The sequence below is a fragment of the Urtica dioica genome, chromosome 5, assembly GCF_054948205.1.
Source record: "Urtica dioica subsp. dioica isolate 48M chromosome 5, U.dioica_male_clone48M_v1_H2, whole genome shotgun sequence".
Taxonomy (NCBI): domain Eukaryota; kingdom Viridiplantae; phylum Streptophyta; class Magnoliopsida; order Rosales; family Urticaceae; genus Urtica; species Urtica dioica.
This window is the reverse complement of record NC_142760.1, coordinates 34,240,669-34,258,269: the sequence shown is the minus strand read 5'-3', so window position 1 is coordinate 34,258,269 and position 17,601 is coordinate 34,240,669. Positions and strand designations below refer to the sequence as shown.

The window sequence follows — 17,601 nt, the reverse complement described above, 5'->3', positions numbered from 1 at the left end:
CATAATCATGAGCAAATATTTCTTTCCTCTTTTATTATTTGCTCTCTCCTTGCTTGTTTGGCCGAATTCCATATCTTCCTCATAGAGGAAATTTGTTTCCTCTTTTTCTTTTGGTAAGTATCTTCATACATTAATGCACAAAATAAACTCTCTTTCACACTATGGGTTGGGCGGCCAAGAAGGCCTTGTAGAAGATGTTTCTAGATTTTTCATCACTTGTTCATGACAACATAAGAAAAGTCCATTAAGAATTTTCAAGGAAAATTCTATGAAATGAAATTAATCCACAAGGCCCAATAAACTTATCATGGCCTGGTATTAATATGTCATCATATGACATTGTCAAAAAATTTATTGACATTCATTTCATCTTATGTCCAAAAAGACAAAATTACCATTTTGACAATTTTCGTAAAACTTGTCTCGTTCTTGTTTTGACTTAGCTTCTAGTTTAACTATTCCTACTCGATATGATTTGTGACAGTGACCTCATGGATCCAAATGAACAAAGCTTGAGCTAACGTACTTGGACTCAAAAGTTCACAAACCTTTTCCAAGTTTAGCTTAATGTCAACTGACTTCACTAAAGAGTTGACACTGAGAATCTCTCGGTTCAAATGAATTTATTTTCTACTCAAGAATTCAACTTAATTGTGATGAGTGGATCCACTGAATATTATCTATGTTTACCCTTCATGAATATCATCAGCTAGTCGGGATTTACAAAATTACCATTTTACCATTCTAGCTGTTATTTCCTCAACTCCTTTATCGCTTGTGAATAAGTTAGAAACAATGTATTGACGATGAGCTAACAAGTCACATTGTTTCATCCAAAAGAGTCAAGACTCAATTTGGACACTGGCCAGTTCATTTATTCACATTCCAAGTAACAAAGCATGAGGTGATATACATTGCATTTCAGCAATCTTGTACATGAATTCCATATCTATGAGAACTTCACAAAGTTACTCATGACATCTTCACAACTTAGTACTTCACCAATAGGTCTTGTTCAGAATCACATAGTGAGTCCGAATTCTGACTTTCTCAAATGATAATACGTAAGCTGTGAAATACAATAGAAGTACCCTGCTCTGTTCTATGTTTCGAGGAAGAAACTCTTTTAAGGGGGTAGGGATTGTAAAGTATGGATTTTGTATAACTTGATGGTAAATTTCTAAAGAAATTAACGAGCTTCCGTTTGTTACAATTATTTGATTGAGTGAATTATGGACGTTGAAGTTTATCGAGTTAATTTAAATTATTTTAAGGTAATGGAAAATCTCGGAATAAATAAAGGGTTTATCGAGTTCGTCTCGAATAATAAATTATTTTCCGAGGAAATATTCCGGAATATAATTTATGAAAATAAATTCTCAAGGACGAGAATTATTTCCGAGAAATTTTGAATATATTTAAATCAATCGAGAACGAACGTGAAAATTCTCGGTCTAATTATTTAATTAAAATCCGATCGGTCACTGATTTAATTAAAAAACTTAGTCGCAACGAGTATAGTTGTAATGGAAAATTTAGGACCCATTTGAAAGAAAATGAGAAAAAGAGGTTAGAGTGTAAATAAGAGGATATGCTTAACCTTGCCACATCGTCATAGGCTGAATTTATTTTCTGAGTGATATATATCACTCGGCAGCTTAGCGCGTAACCAGGAAAAGAAAAGGGAAGAAGAAAGAAAGAAGAAAGGAGAGAAGAAGAAAAAAAAAAAAAAGAACAAAAAAAAAAACCACCACAAGCAACTCTCCGGCCAACCACCTCACAGCCATCTTCATCTCCTTCACCTCCTCCATCTTTATTCCTTCTTCTATCTCGCCTCTCTTCCTCGCGCGCCACCTATTCCCGAGACCGAACGCTGTCGCGCACGTTCGCCGCGAGCCGCCGTGGACGCCGACCGGGGAAGGAACGACGGGGAAGAGGTGAGAACTCACCGGGGAGGGTTGATTTCGTGGATTGAGGTGAGGAATCCATCTCTCTGGAATTGATTTTAAAGGTTAGGGTTTGTGGATTTGAATTTGGGGCGTTCTTCTCCCAGCTTGATTTCATGGTTTAGATGTGGCTTTAAGCTCGTTTTGGTGCTTGTTTAAGTTGTGAATTGGTTTGATTTTGGAGTTGGTTTGGAATTGTTGGTTTTTACTGCTTTGCACAGCCTGTAGAAACGGACGTGGACAGTCCAATGTGTTCTGAGATTATTTTTGTTGATATTTTTCCTGGAAAGTAGACGTTATGGGTTTTCTAAAATGACCAAGAACATGTAAATCCATTGGGTATTGAGTGAGTTATGAATTTTTGAAATTAGTGTTTCAAAACTGGAAAAACTTGGAATACCGAATTTGTAAACCGAATTTGTGGGATGCTTTTGAGTTAGTTGCCTAAGTCCGAAATTGGCTTGTAATATCTTGTTAGAAAGGTATGGATGTTAGTTTGGTTATGAAATTGGAATCGTTGGATTTCGAGTTGTGTAGCGGAAGTTATGACACGTTCTTTGCCGAGTGTCGATTCTGGAAATATTGTTACGTCGTGATTGGTTTGTTTGATTTGAGAATCGACTTGTTTTTGTTAGCTCGGTTTGAATACGGAAATGATTTTGTTGGCCGAGATGGGTTTATGGGCATGTTGGCTCGTTTTTATTGACATGTCTAAGGGTTTATTGACATGTTTGAAAATTTTGTGACAAGTTATGTTTGGATTTGAGATTCGTGTTGGGTTGCTTGATTTGTTTGAGTTCGGGTTTTAGGTCGGGATGTCGGATTTTGATTTCGGAATTCATAAGAGTTAGGAATTTGAGGAATTGACTAGTTATCGGATTCCGCGAAAGGGATTACAGATTTAGACGGACGAGCGGGAACCGACAGAGTCAAAGGCAACGAAGCAGGAATTTGAAGTTTCGAGGAAAGTGTTATCGATGTTAAAACTCGATTAACTCTTCCTTTGACGTTTCGACAGGTGTCAAGTATTCCGGAGAACGTGAAAAGCAAGACATCGCTGGAAGTTGTCGAACTTTCTGTCGAGCTGTTCCAGGTAAGCGTGGAGACATAAGTCAACTACTTACCAAGGGAATAATCATGTTTACGTGCATTTACGTGTTAATAATAATAAAGAGTAGGAAAAGCCTTAAAAGACACAAACACCGAAGATTAAGGCTTCGGCCACTCTTTATGGAAAATCTTAGTTAGGTTTTTACCTAGAGGTTCAAACGCTAACTTGAACCAGCCACGTTGCTACCTTGTTGTAGTTAGATCCCTCTGCTAACCATAGACTTTGGCTAGATTTGAGGTGTGACAGGAGAGCAGGTTGGACTCTCGGATTCGAGCCGAGGGTAGAAGTACCAAGAGTCACGTCCTGAGTCTTCAATCTAAAACACTTAACGAGCATGAAAGGGAAACAATAATTCTTTCGGGATTTAACTCGAGACGCTCTCCTGTATATGCTTAGTCGTGTACTCTATACGCTAGAGTACCCAAAGATTAAAAACGTTGTCGGTGGTACCTACAAGTCAATGACTTGTATGAAGCGGATTTAAAAATCCGTGCGCTGAGTACTCTTTACGCAATGGGTGAAGGTCGCGATTCGCGAGCTCATTGCGGGACTGGAGACTTGACGGTAGCTGATGCAGGCACCGTACGGTGGAATGGGTGAAGGTCGCGATTCGCGAGCTCATTGCCGCCAAGAGCCCAATATGCGTTGACTTTATAATGAAAAGGAAATGGTACCACTAGTGGATCCCAGACAAAACGAAAACTCTAGGCCAGCGGAAGACGGCTGCTCGAAGTCTGAAGTTGGTCTCTTGCCATTCCGGAGGTTAGAACAGAGAAATGTATAACCTTGTGGAGTGACAAGTGTTAGTTAGGATGTGATCACACATTATGCATGCTAGAGAATTAGCGGCAATGACATCCTGCATTCTTATGTGATTGTTTCCACGTCACATGGCTCTGCATTAGATGTTTTCTTTCATAGGTTAGACTCCTGCTTACTGAGTCAATCGACTCATAGCTTTATGACCCTTGGTAATGTAGATAAGGGAAAAGCTTGTAAGCAGAAAACGAGATCGAAGATCGAGACCGAGCGCGTATTGCCTTGACCTATGGGCTATGGGGTTTCTTAACCGGGGGTTAGTATCTTTTGTTAAAACATTCCGGAATGTATTTGTATAGGAGTTGCTATAAGACTCTAAGTTATAAAAGCGAAAAATTTCCCCGGATTTTCGCAAATTATTTTAATATATAAAATTATTATGATCTATTGTTTAATATGTATGATATTGGAGTCGATCGGTCGCGGCTCGTGGGCGAGCTGTCGCTCGCGGGTCGTGACACTTACAAGTGTTTGATTTCAACTTGTTGAGCTCAACAATGGAAATCTTGAGTTCTTTCTCACGAATTTTGAAGTTGGAAATGATGATTAGGGTGAGATTTCAATTAAAGAAGATGAAAGACTAATGAAAAAAAAGTTGGATTTGACTAAGGTGAGTAGTTTCCATTAGAGAGGATGAAATGCTTATGAAAAAAATATTTTTTTAAGTCAAATTCGTTTTTTAATATAAATATAATATAATAAAGAGATCTGATTGCTATTTTTATTTTACATTTTTTTTAGAAAAATGTATGATAGGCATTTGATTTATTTCATTAAAGGGGAGAGTTAGCCTTGCAAATTCTTTACCTATGAGGCTAATGATGTAAAAAAAAAATCTATAAGGTTATTTCTATAAAGACTCCCTCTAACTATAGCGATTTTAACATCCGTATCTCGAAAATCTAAAAAATGTCATTCTCCCTTTTCAGCTTAAAGACCTCAGATTTCTTTTGGTCCTTCCGTAAAATTATTCGTCAAAAAAGCCGGAAAATGACAGTTGTTTATTGATACAAAGGTATTTTAGTTCTTTTTTAAATAAAACAAAATAAAAAAATTAAAAAAAAGTTGTGACAAGGTTTCTAGGAGCCAAAGTGACGGACGCCACGTCGGATTGTTTTATAGCGGCGTTTGCGATCGACAACAGCTACAACAGCTACTCTGCTCTAGATGCACCGACATCGTCGGATTTTTTTGTCTCCGACTTCAGAACCCTCACCAATCACGATTGATGACTTGTGGGAACTGTTCGCTGGTAGAGGATTTATTTTCTGGCGAAGACGAGTCCGATTTTGATTCCTCCTCGATAGCATCTATAGTAACAAATTGAAACCAGATCGCTTGGTCCAAACAAAGAACATAAAAAGCCCGGAATTCATTGAAGTCTCGAAGGCTCTTCGTTGTTGTTGGATTGTAATGTTGTTGCTTAAAATTCAACATAAATTGTGCTTAAATGTCTTACAGATTCAGAGACTAATTGTAAAAAGGAGAGAGAGCGAGAGAAAGATAGATTTTTAATTTTTTTTTATAATGGGTATTAATTTAATATCGACTTTTTAATGAGAAATGATATAATTATAATTTCCTCTAATTTAGTCATCACGTGACATGCACATGGTCATTTTTGTTTTACTTTTTTAACCGAAAACTTTATATAAGGACAAATTTTTTTGTCTTGAAATCTAAGCTTAAAGAGTAAAACACAATTTTTAAAGTTTCGGGAAAGGTTGTTAAAATCGCCATATACTTCAAAAGACAAATTGTCATTAATTCTAATTCTATTTAACAGTGCAGCACTTGGCAAAATAAAATACTTTTCATCTTTTGCAATTGTTCTTCTTCTTAGATCGATGGGGGCGTAACAGAGTTTATATACATTAATACAACCACTTGCAAGTGGTGTAACTAACTTAACCATTCGTCCACGTCATCGACACACCACTGGACTGTAATGGTGTACATGTCAGCTCATATACATTCACACTCACGGAGGGAATAAAGTGGCTCACCTATTAGCTCGCAAAGCCTTTATACAGCGTACCAATTTAGATGGATTCTTGAATGTCCTTCATACATTATTGTAGTTTTAGAGAATAGAATGGCTTAAATTCATTATTAGCCAAAATAGGCTATATATAGATACACAGTACGTACACAATAACTAGCTACAAAATATTAACCAACTAGCTAAATAATAGGAACTAACTACTGATCTAACCAATAGCTAAATAAAAGGAAACAACTCTGACTAGTATTACACGTGATATTATCTAATAATCTATAGCCCCCCTCAAGTTGGTGCATAAATGTTGAACATTCCCAACTTGTTTACAAGAAAATCAAAAGTAGGCTTGAACAAGCCCTTAGTCAAGATATCTGCAGTTTGATCTTCGGATTTGACGAAGGGGATACAAATGATTCCTGTCTCGAGTTTCTCCTTTATGAAATGTCGATCAACTTCTATGTGCTTAGTCCTGTCATGCTGTACAGGATTATGTGCGATGCTTATCGCAACCTTGTTGTCACAAAACAACTTCATATGTAGGTTGATTTCCACTCTCAACTCTTTGAGGACATGTTGAATCCACAGAATTTCGCATACCTCATTCGCCATTGCTCTGTACTCTGCCTCTGCACTGCTCCGAGACACCACACTTTGTTTTTTACTACGCCACGTTACCAAGTTTCCCCACACATAAGTGCAATATCCAGAAGTCGACATTCTGTTCGTAGTAGAGCCAGCCCAATCTGCGTCTGTAAAGGCTGCTACGCTCCTGTCATCCCCCTTGCTAAATAAGAGACCTCGACCTGGACTGTTCTTTAGATACCTCAAAATTCGATAGGCAGCCTCTAGATGCTCTTCATAAGGTCGATGCATGAACTGGCTTACCATACTCACAGCGAATGCAATGTCAGGTCGTGTGTGAGATAAATAAATAAGCCTAACAAGAAGTCGCTGATATTGTTGGATATCTACAGGGGTTCCTTGCTCTATATCTCCAAGTTTCTTGTTCGGATCGATCGGGGTATCAATCAGGCGACATCCACTCATTCCTGAATCTTTAAGTAGATCCAAGATATACTTCCGTTGAGAGATCACAATTCCCTTCTTCGAACGAGCGACCTCCATAGCCAAGAAATACTTCTTTTTGCCTAAATCTTTTATTTCAAACTCTTTGGAGAGTTCATCCTTCATTCTGTCCGGCTCTTTGTGATCATCTCCAGTGAGGAGTATATCGTCAACGTAGACGATTACGACTGCAATCTTCCCGCTGCTCGAGTGGTGAGTGAACATCGTATGATCAGATTGGGCTTGAGCATAACCCTGTTTCTTCACCACTTGAGTAAACCTTTCAAACCACGCCCGTGGTGATTGTTTGAGACCATACAACGCATTCTCCAACTTGCAAATCTTCGACCCGAATTGGTGTTCGAAACCTGGTGGTGGCAACATATAGACTTCCTCCTCTAGTCTTCCATTCAAGAACGCGTTCTTCACATCGAATTGTCGCAAGGGCCAATCTAGATTAACTGCGATAGACAACAAAATTCGAACGGTGTTAAGTTTGGCTACCGGAGCAAAGGTTTCCGTGTAGTCAATACCATAGGTTTGTGTAAACCCCTTGGCCACCAATCGAGCTTTGTGTCTCTCAAGCGTCCCATCCCTGTTGAACTTAGGCGTGGATACCCATTTGCAACCGACCGTGGGTGTGTCCTTTGGAACATCTTCAAGTTTACATGTCTGATTGCGCTCAAGAGCACTCATCTCTTCTAAAACAGCCTTTCTCCACTCCGGAACATTTAGATCTTCCTGTATGTTATTTGGAATCTGAACAGTGGAAACATTGGTTGTGAAGGTAGCAAATGAGGATGAGAGTTTTGAGTAGGACATATAGTTAGACATCGGGTATTTTGCCCAAGACCGCTTTTCTTTTCTTAGAGCTCTAGGTAGATCATACTCAAGGTTGGTGTTGGTGTCTGAAAGAGATGGAATAGGTTCAGAAGACTTACTTGAATCATTTTCCAGCCTTGGTTGCGATTCTTGACAGGGCAGGTTTGTAATGACTTCAATTCCTGAATGAAGGAGTTTCCTTTCATATATTTGCCTGAACCGTTTTCCAAACCTGTCGGCCATTTCTTTTTCTAGTGTTTGATGAGTTCCATTTATGTCATGAGGTATTTTAGGATCAGTGCTTTCTAGCTCAATATTGTTTTCACAATCTGTGGGGCTTTCGCTATGTGTGTTTCCTATATTATCAGGGTCAGGAAGAACTACATCCAAATTTCCACTCATATTAATCTCATCTAATTGCTCTATCTCGCTGCTTACTTTATCAGGATCAGAATTTAAAAAATCTAACTCTTGATCTAAAAAAGTATCATACTTATGATTTGCAATATTTTTGAGATTGTGATGAGGATTAAAATGGTTAATAGATATTCCTAAGTTTGTCAAATCTTTAGACACATTCTCCCCTTGAAGATTTGGATTGAAATAAGGGATATTTTCAAAGAATTTAACATCCATGGAAACAAACATTTTTTTTCAGATTTGGTTCAAAACACTTGTACCCCTTTTGATTTGGAGCAATTCCCATAAACACACACTTTTGAGCCTTAGGATCGAGTTTACTAGCATTCCTATTTGGATTCTTTTTGAAAACAGTGCAACCAAAAATTTTTAGGGACATGTTAGTAAACAGTTTAGATTTTGGGAAAGACTTTTGAAGGACATCGATAGGTGTTTGATATTTTAATATCCTAGATGGTAATCTATTCATCAAATATATACCATGTAAAACAGCCTCACCCCAGAGATATTTAGGGACCTTAGTAGAAAAGAGTAGGGCACGACTTATCTCAAGAAGATGTTTGTTCTTCCTCTCGGCGATGCCGTTCTGTTGAGGAGTGTCATTACACGAACTTTGTTGAATAATTCCCTTCTCTTTGAAAAAGTTCCCTAGGACTTGGGCAAAGTATTCACGACCATTGTCACTTCTTAGAATCTGTATAGTAGCGTTAAATTGATTTTGAACCATGTGATAAAAAAATTTAAAAACTGTTTCCACTTCTGCCTTTTCTTTTAACAAGTAGACCCAACTTACTCTAGTATGATCATCTATGAACGTAATAAACCATCGCTTCCCATGACACGTGGATATACGTGAAGGACCCCAAATATCACTATGAACAAGTGCAAATGGTTTGGAAGGAGTGTAAATACGTGGAGGATATGAATTGCGATGATGTTTCGATAAAACAAAAATTTCACACGGAAATGAAGATGGGTTTTTATTTCGAAACAAAATTGGAAATAAATGTTTTAGGTACTGAAAGTTGGCATGTCCTAATCTAAAATGCCATAAATAAATCTCATCATCACTAAAATTAGAAGTGGTCTGGAAGCAAGTATTCTGGCAGGCCTCTTTATTCGAGTACATCCCCTCATTCAGCAGGTAAAGACCATCATACTCCCTAGCACTGCCAATCATCGTCCCCGAGGCCAGATCCTGAAATTCACAGTAAGAGGGAAAAAATTTGGCCGAGCAATTAAGGGTGGATGTTAGCTTACTGATAGAAACAAGATTACAAGATAATTTTGGCACATGAAGAACATTGGACAAGGTTATTTGTGGTGAGAGTTTTACATCGCCTATGCCCACAATTGCAGAGAAAGAACCATCTGCAGTGCGGACTCGACGATTTCCAGCACATGGTTTATAAGAGAGGAAAAAACTAGAACGACTAGTCATATTGTCGGATGCCCCTGAATCAATAATCCATGTGGGCTTAGGTTGGGAATATGTAAATGATTGAGAGGAATTTTGGTTACCGTTTTGGACAAATAAACACGAGGGCTGATTTTGAGATGACTGTAACAGATTCAGAATTTGCTCTATTTGTTCCTTCGTGAAGGGAGATTGTCCAGAATTGACTTGTGCTTTTTTAGACGCTTCAGCCACAGTTTGGAGTGCATTTTCAAGACGAGATGGCTTCCTATCAGGTGGTCTTCCATGTATTTTCCAGCAGGTCTCTCGGTATGCCAGAATTTTTTGCAGAACTTGTTGTCAATGGTGCCCACAAGAAGAGTTGTAGTCTTTATTTTATACATTTGATGTAATAAAGTCTCATGAAGACTCTTGCTTGTAATTGCTTATTCATTAATAAAGTTGAAACGTTCATTCATTCTTTCTTTTCTGTTTGAAGCTTTATGATAAAACATTAGTCTTTAGTCCATAAACAAACCTAACAACTTACGAAGAGACAAATGTAGATTTGCATGAACAAACTCTTCGTAGTTTGCTTAAAACAATACATTCGCAATCTAAGGGTCAAAAGACTATTGACCTCAGTATGATTGTTAGAAGAATCTATGATGTCTGGTTATGAGACATTGAGAGTTGGAGACTCTATAGTTCTTCTAGGTATCTTCCGAAGGTACTGAATTGACCAGTGCACTTCTAGAGACAAGATAAGAACAAACCATTTAACCTCTTATGTCTCGAAGTCACTACGTATGAATTGCATCGTGCTTACCTTAATCCTGAAATGAGACATGCCATTTCACACCTTACGTATTCTCATTTGAGAAAGTCAGAGTTCGGACTCACTATGTGATTCCGAACAGGGCCTATTGGTGAAGTACTAAGTTGTGAGAATGTCATGAGTAACTTTGTGAAGTTCTCATAGATATGAAATTCATGTACAAGATTGCTGAAATGCAATGTATATCACCTCATGCTTTGTTCCTTGGAATGTGAATAAATGAACTGGCCAGTGTCCAAATTGAGTCATGACTCTTTGGATGAAACAATGTGACTTGTTAGCTCCTCGTCAATACATTGTTTCTAACTTATTCACAAGCGACAAATGAGTTGAGGAAATAACAGCTAGAAGGGTAAAATGGTAATTTTGTAAATCCCGACTAGCTGATGATATTCATGAAGGGTAAATACTGATAATATTCTGTGGATCCACTCATTACAATTAGGTTGTGTTGTCGGTCGTTTTCGGAAAACCCGAGACGCCAAGAAGGCACGTCGCTCAAAGGACCGATGGTCAGGCCGGAGGTCCTGAAGAGCGGCAAGTCTTCAAGCCCTCGCCCAAACTCTTGACTCCTTGAGTCGAGCCTAGCCCCTCGAGTTGAGACTTTAGTCGGCTCCCCGAGTTGAGCCTCGCTCCTCGAGTTGAGACTTCATACAGTCTCCTCGAGTCGAGCTTCGCTCCTCGAATTGAGCCTTGAGTCAGTCTCCTCGAGTCGAGCTTCGCTCCTCGAGTCGAGCCTTGAGTCAGTCTCCTCGAGTCGAGCCTTGAGTCAGTCTCCTCGAGTCGAGCTTCGCTCCTCGAGTCGAGCCTCGAGTCGTTCTCCTCGAGTCGAGCCTCGAGTCGTTCTCCTCGAGTCGAGCCTCGAGTCATTCCTCGAATCGAACCTCGGGTCGCTCCTCGAGTCGAGCCTTGAGTTGTTCCTCGAGTCGAGCCTCGGGCCGTTCTCGAGTCGCTCCTCGAGTCAAGCCACTAGTCACTCTCGTCGAGTTGAGCCTTGCTCCTCGAGTCGAGTCACTCTCATCAAGTAGAGACCTTCATATTCTGCATGTCAAGCACGGTGTCCAAAGACCCATAAGGCCCACACAAGAGGCCGGCAAGACGAGCCATTCACCGCGCGCACAGCACACTGCGCCAGCCAGCCGTGCAGCAAGCAGCGCGCCGCGCCAGGCAGGCGCGCGCCGCGCCAAGACACGCCCGTGCCGTGCGTTCTGCGCCGCACTTTGTGTGCCGCGCGTCCTGCGCCGCGCGCTCCGTGCGCCTCCAATTGATGCCGCGCGTGTTCCTAGTCCCACATGGACGAGAAAGAAGCCTCCTAAGGCCCTCAAACACCTATATAAACCCCCTCTCACTGAGGGGGAAGTCATCCAAAAATTCCTTCATCTTTTATCGACACGCTCGATCTTCTCTGCTTCTCTGGATGCCATATTTGGCCTGAAGCAGTCTCTCTTCTCTCTCCCTCGTTCTCAGATGTTCCGAAGCACTCTCGGGGACTTCCCGGACGTCGCTCCCTCTGACCGAATGTTCTCCGACGCTCAAGCACGCCCCCAGGGTTCTCGACTAGAGTTCCCCTCGCGCGTCTAACACGCTAGACGCGCGCGCTATCTACGCGTCCGGCATTTCCGACTAGGAATCGCCTACGCGTCCGGAATCTCCGCCACAACAAGGAACTCTTGACTTAGAGTCTTCCACGTCTCCAAAAGAGAGAAAACACACATTCTCTCTCTCGCCCGCGATCTCCGAAGTTCTGAGACGTCGCCGAGGACTCCTCCGCGCACCATCTCCTTCGTCGAGTACGCTTCTCCACCAAGGTTCTACGCCTCATACAGCGTCCTACACGCTTGAACTACGTTCTGACCTGATCCCACACACGGGTACGTAGGCAGCCGACAACCAAGGCACGGTCACCCCCCCTCCTCACCCCTACCTCTTCCGAGAGGCGGGTTGATCGGAGAGAACCCTAGCTCGAGACTATCGAGTTCACACTCTTGGCCCGGGTGCGATCACTTGGTCTGGCCTTGGATCGAACCGCCCGAGGTTTTAAATAGTTGTTCATTTTCGTGCGACAACATTTTGGCGCTAGAAGGAGGGGACTTCCCGACCTGTTCAGCCGAAATCCCTTCTGTTCATCTTCTTCTTTTCTTCTGCGAACTCAACTTTCTCGAACATGAGAAACAATGAGTAGCCAACCACCCGTACGTTCTGAGGGCGTTAACAACCCCGATAACGTCACTGGGACCAAGAAATACTTCTTGCGCTCCCAAGCGCATGGTGACGAAGAGTCGCTCCACGAAGAGAGCTCGACCCGCTCACCATCTCCATCTCCTGATTGCAGGGACGACCACATCACGGAGTTGGAGGAGAGTATCCGCCAACTAAAGGCAAAGAACGCGAGGTACCGCAACTGACTGGCTGCGAAGTCGAGTCGAGCATCGCGCCTCGAGTCGAGTCATTCTCCTCGAGTCGAGCCTTGCTCTCCGAGTCGAGTCACACTCCTCGAGTCGAGCCTTGCTCCTTGAGACGAGTCATTCTCCTCGAGTCGAGCTTCGCTCCTCGAGACAAGTCACCCTCCTCGAGTCGAGCCTTGCTCCTCGAGTCGAGTCATTCTCCTCGAATCGAGCTTCGCTCCTCGAACCGAGTCATACTCCTCGAGCCGAGCCATGCTCTTCTAGACGCGTCACACTCCTCGAGTCGAGCCTTGCTCCTTGAGACGAGTCATTCTCCTCGAATCGAGCTTCGCTCCTCGAGTCGAGTCATCCTCCTCGAGTCGAGCCTTGCTCCACGAGTCGAGTCATTCTCCTCGAAGTCGAGCCTCGCTCCTCGAGTCGAGTCATTCTCCTCGAGTCGAGCCTTGCTCCTCGAGACGAGTCATTCTCTTCGAGTCGAGCTTCGCCCCTCGAGTCGAGTCATTCTCCTCAAGTTGAGCCTCGCTCCTCGAGTCGAGTCGTTCTCCTCGAGTCGAGCCATGCTTCTCGAGACGAGTCACTCTCCTCGAATCGGGCTTCGCTCCTCGAGTCGAGCCTTAAACCTTACCTATGAAGAACCTCCGTCCGTGCCTCACGAGACGATGCATTTCACCAACAAAGAGGCCAAGCGAGTTGTGCATCCGCACAATGACGCGATTGTGCTAAAAGCCCAAGTAGCTAATAACTTGGTGAAAAGAGTTCTCATCGACAACGGCAGTGCTGCCGACATAATTTTCAAGTCCACCTTAGAGCGCATGAAGCTCGGGGGGCTACGCCCAACTCCGGCCCAAACGCCTCTATTCGGGTTCACTGGGAAGAGAGTCATGACCGAAGTCATCATCGATCTGCCGGTCACCTTCGGAACTCCCGGAGGCATTGAAGTCGTTCACATGATCCCATTCCTAGTGGTTGATCAGGAGTCGCCATATAATGTCATCATTGGGCGACCCACACTGAACCGACTAAGGGCCATTACTTCAACATACCACCTACTGGTGAAGTTCTCCACCGAGGATGGAATCGGCATCATGGCTGGAGACCAATCCCAAGCCAGAGTATGCTACATCCAAGGAATCGATGGAAAGACCGCTAGAAAGACGGTTAACACGATCTCAAAATTCAGAGATAGCGTCGAGTCGACCAAGGTCCTCCACGAAGTCCACAAAGACCTCTGCATGACACTCAAGTGCAAGGCGCCGGCGTCTTCATCCCAAACAGGGAGGGACCCCACAGAGTCTACTAGGTCATACATGGACGAGACACCGATCTATCGCCTGTGGAATGCAGAACACTTGAGAAAGTACTACCACTAGCCAGCACTCCCCCCATTTTATTTCTTTGCTTTCTAAACATTCAATAAGGCCTACGAGCCATGTTTTACGATTTCAAATTTTTGCAATGTTAATAAAGTTCGAGGTTTTTCTTTCAAAATCCACTTTATCAAAGATTTTCAATCATCAAAGATTACACTTGTAAACCCAAAACTCGGGGGGGCTAGTGACATAGGCAATGGTAAGTACGCTCAAAATCCTCAAGAAAGTACGCTCCACAAAAAAGAAAGCACGCTCCACCAAAACAAAACACCCGAACATAAAACGGGAACAAGCGTGCACGAAAGACGCCTCCGCGGCGCGCCCAAGAGACATCCCCGAGATGCAGGCTAAAGACGCCTCCGCGGCGCGCCCAAGAGACATCCCAGAGATGCAGGCTAAAGACGCCTCCGCGGCGCGCCCCAGAGACATCCCAGAGATGCAGGCTAAAGACGCCCCCGCGGCGCGCCCAAGAGACATCCCCGAGATGCAGGCTAAAGACGCCTCCGCGGCGCGCCCAAGAGACATCCCCGAGATGCAGGCTAAAGACGCCTCCGCGGCGCGCCCAAGAGACATCCCCGAGATGTAGGCTAAAGACGCCTCTGCGGCGCGCCCAAGAGACATCCCCGAGATGCAGGCTAAAGACGCCTCCGCGGCGCGCCCAAGAGACATCCCAGAGATGCAGGCTAAAGCCGTCCCTCGCGACACACCAAAGACGCCTACATGGCGCACGTAAGACGCGTAAAGGCGCAGCCCGTAAGACACCTACATGGCGCAACCTAAGACGCCTACATGGCGCACGTAAGACGCGTAAAGGCGCAGCCCGTAAGACGCCTACATGGCGCAACCTAAGACGCCTACATGGCGCACGTAAGACGCATAAAGGCGCAACCTGTAAGACGCCTACATGGCGCAACCTAAGACGCCTACATGGCGCACGTAAGACGCGTAAAGGCGCAACCTGTAAGACGCCTACATGGCGCAACCTAAGACGCCTACATGGCGCACGTAAGACGCCTACATGGCGCAACCAAGTCGTCCCTCGCGACGCACCTAAGACGCCTACATGGCGCACATAAGACGCCTACTTAGGCGCACCTAAGACGCCTACATGGCGCACTTAAGACGCCCACATGGCGCAACCAAGTCGTCCCTCGCAACACACCTAAGTAACCTACATGCCGCATCTAGGCCATCCCTCACGACGTGCCTATGATGCCTAAAATAACGCACAGAGCCGTCTCTAACGACGCGCTTCGAGTCACCACAAGGCGCTGCGTACGATGACTAATCGCAAAGCAATAGAAGCCCCCATAAGGCGCGCCTGAACCGCCACACTAGGCGCAGCTCATGCCATCTTCGCCACCGCCGACTGAGCACGATCACACCCGCCTCGGGAGACTCTCCATTCCATGCGAGCTAATCGAAGCTTCTCGCAAAGACTCGCGAACTCCGCCTCTGAGCGAAAACTTCGCTCGGCCTGAGCTAGCTGAGACTTCGCTCGAGCAAGCTCCTCCTGGAAGAGTCCCGGGCGACGAACGAGGTCGTGAAGAACCTCCTCGAGTCGAGTCATTCTCCTCGAGTCGAATCTCACTCCTTGAAGCGAGTCATCCTCCTCGGGTCGAGCTTTGCTCCTCAAATCGAGTCATTCTCCTTGAGTCGAGCATCGCTCCTCGAGTCGAGTCACTCTCCTTGAGTCGAGCATTGCTCCTCGAGTCAATTCATACTCCTCGAGTTGAGTCATCCTCCTCGAGTCAAATCATTCTCTTCGAGTCGAGCCTTGCTCCTCGAATCGAGTCACACCTCTCGAGTCGAGTCATTCTCCTCGAGGCGAGTCATCCTCCTCGAGTCGAGTCATCCTCCTCGAGTCGAGCCTTGCTCCTCAAGTCGAGTCACACTCCTCGAGTCGAATTACCCTCCTCGAGCCGAGCCATGCTCGTCGAGTCGAGTCACCCTCCTCGAGTCGTCCCCCTCGAGTCGAGCATCACTCATCAAGTCATTCTCGCCGAGTTGAGTCTTGCTCCTCGAATTGAGTCATACTCCTCGAGTCGAGCATCGCCCCTCGAGTAGAGTCATATTTCTTAAAGTTCAGCCAATCTCCTTGAGTCGAGCCTAGCCCCTCGAGTTTGGACTTGAGTCGGCTCCCCGAGTCGAGCCTAGCCCCTCGAGTTGAGACTTGAGTCGGCTCCCCGAGTTGAGCTTCGCTCCTCGAGTTGAGACTTGATTCAGTCTCCTCGAGTCGAGCTTCGCTCCTCGAGTCGAGCCTTGAGTCAGTCTCCTCGAGTCGAGTCCCGCTCCTCGAGCAAGCACCTGGAGCGACCTGAAGAACAGGTTAGCCAAAGCAGAGACCCGCAGTCGAGCCTAGGGAATAAGGGCCGATTTTCCGAACGCAGACAGAGAAGCGCCGCCATGGCTGGAATGGCGGATGCCCCGTGAGACCGGCTTATGCTTGGTGCGCGGTCAAACTTTTAGCATTAATCCCCGAGCAAGTCGAAGCCCTCCGGTGCGGCAGAGCCTTCCGCCAGGTACCACTCCGTCTTCTCGAAGCATCGGCCCACAGCATCAGCCTTCGTCTCCGAGACCTCAGAATGAGCACGCCTTTGCAAAATGCAAAAGTACAGTCGCCTTCCAAGCTGGCCGAGATGGGCGCCATGATCTTCCCCTAATTGGTCACGTTTACACGATCGTCGCCCTGTTATTCACCATCGAGTCCCACGGACTCCGCTTGAAAATATCCTTAAACAAAACGTGACTTCACCGAAAGACCAACAGACCGCGACACGCTGGTACGCCTCTGCACAAATGCACGCCCTACTTGAGCGTGCATATCCCCTTTGCTCCGGGGCTAGAGCGACGGACGCAAGCGCGTTCGCCTCGCCCACGTTGAGCTACGCCTCCTATCCGCTTGGATCCTCCTCCACGTGTCAATCACACACTCGTGTCGAGAAAGGCGGAAAAGCGAGAAAGAACACTTACAATTGTGAGAGTATTCTTTACAATCACAAAGGCTTTGCAACAGTGAAGCTCTGGGAAGTCTATTTTCCTCAAACACCCGGCGGAAAAAACTAAAAGTTCACCGCCCGGGGCCTCCCGAGCAATGAACTTGGGGGGCTAATGTTGTCGATCGTTTTCGGAAAACCCGAGACGCCAAGAAGGCACATCGCTCAAAGGGCCGATGGTCAGGCCGGAGGTCCTGAAGAGCGGCAAGTCTTCAAGCCCTTGCCAAAACTCTTGACTCCTTGAGTCGAGCCTAGCCCCTCGAGTTGAGACTTTAGTCGGCTCCCCGAGTTGAGCCTCGCTCCTCGAGTTGAGACTTCATACAGTCTCCTCGAGTCGAGCTTCGCTCCTCGAATTGAGCCTTGAGTCAGTCTCCTCGAGTCGAGCTTCGCTCCTCGAGTCGAGCCTTGAGT

The 17,601-nt window shown here is 44.9% G+C and overlaps 1 protein-coding gene and 1 long non-coding RNA gene across 2 annotated transcripts in view; one reads left to right on the top strand and one right to left on the bottom strand.

The window, feature by feature from the left end:
* LOC149398041 (putative sugar phosphate/phosphate translocator At4g32390) overlaps positions 1-17,601 on the bottom strand; it is a 98,135-nt gene that overhangs the window by 42,990 nt on the left and 37,544 nt on the right. The window lies entirely within an intron of this gene.
* On the top strand, positions 1,644-4,361 carry LOC149398043 (uncharacterized). The gene is made up of 3 exons (XR_016297160.1): positions 1,644-1,976; positions 2,846-3,039; positions 4,038-4,361. It is a non-coding gene; the product is annotated as an uncharacterized LOC149398043 (long non-coding RNA).